This window comes from Aulostomus chinensis, chromosome 23 (assembly GCF_037954235.1).
Source record: "Aulostomus chinensis isolate RoL2024-O1b breed Wild chromosome 23, RoL_Achi_v1.0, whole genome shotgun sequence".
NCBI classification, from domain to species: domain Eukaryota; kingdom Metazoa; phylum Chordata; class Actinopteri; order Syngnathiformes; family Aulostomidae; genus Aulostomus; species Aulostomus chinensis.
Genome location: NC_141342.1, coordinates 22,894,091 through 22,899,090, shown reverse-complemented (window position 1 = coordinate 22,899,090; position 5,000 = coordinate 22,894,091). Strand labels below are relative to the sequence as shown.

General features: G+C 48.6%; 1 protein-coding gene across 2 annotated transcripts in view; it reads left to right on the top strand.

Annotated features, from left to right (window-relative positions):
* Positions 1-5,000, top strand: part of LOC147240143 (cGMP-dependent protein kinase 1-like) — a 26,076-nt gene that overhangs the window by 6,126 nt on the left and 14,950 nt on the right. The window lies entirely within an intron of this gene.

The window sequence follows — 5,000 nt, the reverse complement described above, 5'->3', positions numbered from 1 at the left end:
GCTACTCTAGGCTTTAAAAAAAAAGTATTACCAAGCCACACCCACTTTCAGATCAAGCCACACCCTCTCACAGAACAGGTACAGATTCATATAATGGTGTACATGTTGTAATCTGTCACTTACTGAGTAGTATTCAGTTACAAATGTACTGCTAAGTTTCTTTGGCCAAAAAACGGCAGAATTTTGACTTTCCTTTTAGGGACGCGAGTGAGTGTGTGTGGAGTGAGTGTGTGTGGAGTGAGTGTGTGTGGCGATGAAGCATGACCTTTGACCTTCAGTGTGACCACATATGCTAAATGCAGTCAAATATCAGTACATTTAAAAAAAATATTGAGAAACTAACAAAATAATAACAGGCTAACAATGAGCTAAACAAAAACTACTAACAAGCTAACAATGAGCTAACCCAAAACTACTAACAAGCTAACAATGAGCTAACCCAAAACTACTAACAAGCTAACAATGAGCTAACCCAAAACTACTAACAAGCTAACAATGAGCTAACCCAAAACTACTAACAAGCTAACAATGAGCTAACCCAAAACTACTAACAAGCTAACAATGAGCTAACCCAAAACTAATAACAAGCTAACAATGAGCTAACCCAAAACTACTAACAAGCTAACAATGAGCTAACCCAAAACTAATAACAAGCTAACAATGAGCTAACCCAAAACTACTAACAAGCTAACAATGAGCGAAAAGAAAACAATATCAGGCTAGCACACAGCTAGCAACAGAGCTTTGAGTCTTTACTTAAACCAGCCTCCATCCCCACCAGACTGTTTTGGGTTCATGAGCTAGTTAGCACCTAGCTTGTAGCCCTTCACTCTTGACTCATCGATTATGTCAAGTTCCCTGACTGATATTTCTCTTTCCTCTCCTTCATGTCGCCAATCATCAATTGTGAACCACACACTCTCTTGGTTTGAGCAAAGCCTCCATCCTGACATCACTAATCACTGAGTGGAGATCTCACCCTCTGTGAATGGATGAACAAGTTACTTGATCGGGGAAAGCAAGACAGGAAGTCCATCAGTGAGCTCCTTTGTTGTATTTATAGCGTCTGACGCTGCAGTTGTCGGCGTGACGCTACTACTAGTCAAAGGATGCTTTATTCTGGCTCCCTCGTGAATGTTAACCGTTTCTCCTCGCTTCGATGACTTTAGAAACAGTCACGCTGTTGAAGGTTTCAGGTGGACACTCTCTCTTTTGTCTCTGTGCTTTGGGACTCAACAGAGGTCCAGATGGCCGTCCTCTGAGCTGTGGGAGGCAGCAACAGTGTGAAACAATGATGGCAGTTATATTTAAGGAAAAACATGCGGGTGGTTTATACCTCAGCTGAGTTAAAGATGGCGTCCTTGAAAACCGTCTTTGCTTAAGAGTTTAGCAAAAGGAGACGCTCTCTGGGAGGGACACCAATGCAGCAGCACTGGTTCTGGACCGAAGTCTCTTGTGGGAGAGTTGGAGGAGTACATCACACTGTCCAGTCCAAGTCATCTCACGCAAATCCCAGTCAGGTTTACTGGAGTAACCTCAGTCCATTGGAAGGGGCCACCAGGAGCTGGACAGGTGCCATGGAGCGTTTGGGACATCCTGCCAAAAGAGGAACACCAGGAACAAAAAGTCATATAAAAAAAGCAACAGATTCTGGTGATTTGATTGAGTGTGTGTGCGCACACTCGCATGTGTGGGTGTGTCTGTGTGTGAGGTTCGCTGATGGTGGCTAAATATGACATCTGCCATAGGAAGAGGAAGTGGTCTTTAAAAACTGATCATGAGAGAGATTCATTGTGTGTGTGTGTGTGTGTGTGTGTGTGTGTGTGTGTGTGTGTGTGTGTGTGTGTGTGTGTGAAGCTCATTGATTCTGTGTTTGTAGGAAGAAACATATGCAGCAGTTTTATCTCATTATGTAAAAGACAAAACACACACACACATAGTTCTAGTGGATGTGGTTGCCATGACAACCTGTTGACCAAATTAGGTTTCAAATATTTGAAAGAAGGTTGTGGGTGGTGCAGTGGTCCTCCCTGTGGCCCCCAGCAAGAAGGTTGTGGGTGGAGCCCCGGCTGCAGCACGGGGTCTTTCTGGGTGAGTCTCCATGTTCTCCTGTTCCTGCTGGGTTCTCTCTGGTACTCCAGCTTCCTCCACAGTCCAAAGACATCAAGAGGGACCAGGTTAATCCAGACTCTAAATTGACCGTAGGCGTGGCTGGAAGAGCCAATGGTTGTCTGTCTCTATGTGTTGGCCCTGCCATGGACTGGTGACCTGTCCAGGGGGAAGGCTGCTGGGATAGGCTCCACCCCCACCACCCTCAACAGGAGGAGAGGGAGAACATGGAGGGAGGGAGGGATGATGGATGGAGGGATGGAGAGAGTCAGTTTTCAAAAGAGGAAAAAGGAAGTAAAGGGAGGAGAAGAAGGAGAGTGGAGACGACACATGGTGGAAATCCTGCTTTATTGTCCATCGTTTATGGAGGCCATGTCCTGCCTTCAGTGGAGCCTTCAAGAGTCCTTCAGGAACTGGTACTGGTTCCACTCTCTCAGAATCCTGGTCACCAGCCAGAGAGCCAACTTGGCAGAACCAGATAAATGTGTAACATTCAAAAATGTACTTGCAGACCTGCTGGATATTTGGGGCCTACAACATTTGGTATGAGAAGGTCTCACTAAGTTCTTCAAGCAGCTTTGCCAGAAAATTGAACAACGGTTCCAATCTGGGACTCAGCAAACAGGTGTCCGAGGTTCCACCCTGCGAACAGGATGAGGGGTCATCCTCGTAGGGCAAGCAGCTTGCTGCAGCCGGCCTCTCTAAGACTAGCAGGCCAGCAGAGTCCAGGATCCTCTGGATCTCCTCCAGTAGGCCCCTTGGTGGAGTTAAAGTGATGAGTTGCTGCTAGGAAGTCGAGGTTATCGGCAACCAAAACTCTTCTCCTATATGACAGCAGGGGTACCAACCAGTTCTGGCCAGGCAAACCAGCACCAACCTTCTTTTTCCTTCTCCTTTACTCAGTCCTTCACTTGGAAGCCCTCAGTACCCAAAAAACTCCCAGCACTCTCAGGTCCTCCAGGCTGACTGGGCCCTGCTGGGCTGCCTCCATGGCCCCCCAACAACGCCTCCCTCTTAGACCAGCTCAGTCCTGCAGGTGAAGCGTCCTCATGCAGTTGCAGGGGAACCCTCAGGTGTGAAAGATCCCCCTGGCTGGTGACAGAGGTGTGAACATCATCTGCAGGAGCAGAACCAGGACTGAGTTTGACTGTAAGGGAACAGACAAAAATCCACTTCTGTAGCATTTGGATAAACAAGGTGCACATCAGGATTCTCCAAAGGTGCTTGAAAGATTCTGCGGAGGGCGCCACCCTGTGGCCGTCAGATCTGCATAAGCGGTCAGCTGTTCCCTGTCCAGAGCTGCTGTCTCCTCCTGGCTAGCTAAGGAGGCCCCTCCTGAAGCTCCCTGCAGGTCTTGCCTGCTGGACCAGTACTGCTATGTGGCAGTCTGTAGCTGAGGGTCCTGCTTCTTCTCCACCCTGATGTTAGTACTCTGTCATGAGGATGTTGAAACCACCGTGTATCGAGAAGGTCCATTAGTGTGATGATACTATGCTGGACCTAAGAGGACTGTGGGTGTGGCTCTGGTCTTATCCCTTCCACTGGGAAGTCTGTGGTTCAGTTAAAATCACCATCAATACCGAGCTGATCCCCATGATGATCCATCAACATGTTTTAGCACAATGAGGAACCCACGCACTCTGTTCCCTGATTCAGGGCATCAACATCAACAGAACATAAAGTACAACTTAGGATTTCTGCTCCAACCATCAGCCAACACCCCTTCAGAGGACCAGACAGTTGCAGTGACAGAATTGAAGCTAGATGGTGACCCTGCACTTGTACTGGTGCTGTGGCTCTGACAGCCCAAGTCTCACCACCATCAGCCCTCTCCACCTCATCAACTGGGGCAGTGTTATCAGGTGGGCTAGGTGAGGAACACATACCAGACTTCCTCATGCTACATCCTGGCTCTTCCTCCACTCATACTTTTGGTCATGTTTTGTTGTAAAGGCCAGCAAAGCGTTTGTCCCCCACGTCAGCACACTAGAACATTCCACATGTCCAGAGACACCATGTATGAGCCCCCACCGGGTTCCAGTCTAAATGACACCACCAAGGTTTGATCAAGTGTATCCAGGACATGATCCCTGACGCCTCAGTGACCGGACTAGTGCTCCAGTTTGGGGTCTTTCCTCCCAGACTTCCCTTTAGAACCACTTGTTAACCTGGGTAGCTAGGAATAAATGGTGGAACACAGGAAACAGACTGACACCGGGGAACCCTTTATTTGTCCCTCGGTGGGGAAATTGTCCCTGTTACAACAGCAGAAACAGAGAAGTAGCAGCGGAAAAAGTGCAAGAGCAATAAATAGAAGAAACTACAATGAACTATAATACACTATAAAAACTGCTATCAACTACAATAAATACTAGCAGCACAAGTGTTGGCTATTACACAGTACAGTTTTAAGTATTGCTCAGTAAGATTGTCCAGGGTCTGGTAGGGGGGGTCACTGGGACCAGTGCTTGTCCGGTCTGACAGCTGCAGGTAGGAGGGACCTGTGGAACCTCTCCTCCAGACTTAGGGTGGAGGAGCCTGTCACTGCAGGAGCTTTCCAGGGCTGTCAGGGTGGTGTTGATGGGGTGGGAGTCAGTGCTCAACAGAGAGGACAGCTTGGCCACCCCCCCCCCCCCCCACCACCACCACCACGTCCACTGATCAAGGGGACACCCCAGGACAGAACTGGCCATCTTAACCAATTTGTCCAGTCTACTCTTGCCTGCAGCTGCTATGCTGCTGCCCAGCACACCACCCCTACAAGATGGCCGACACCACCACCGTATCATAGAAGGTCCTCAGGAGTGCCCCCCACTCCAAAGAACCTCAGCTTCCTGAGCAGGTAGAGTCTGACCCTTCCTGTAGACGGCCTGGTGTCGTCTGACCAGTCC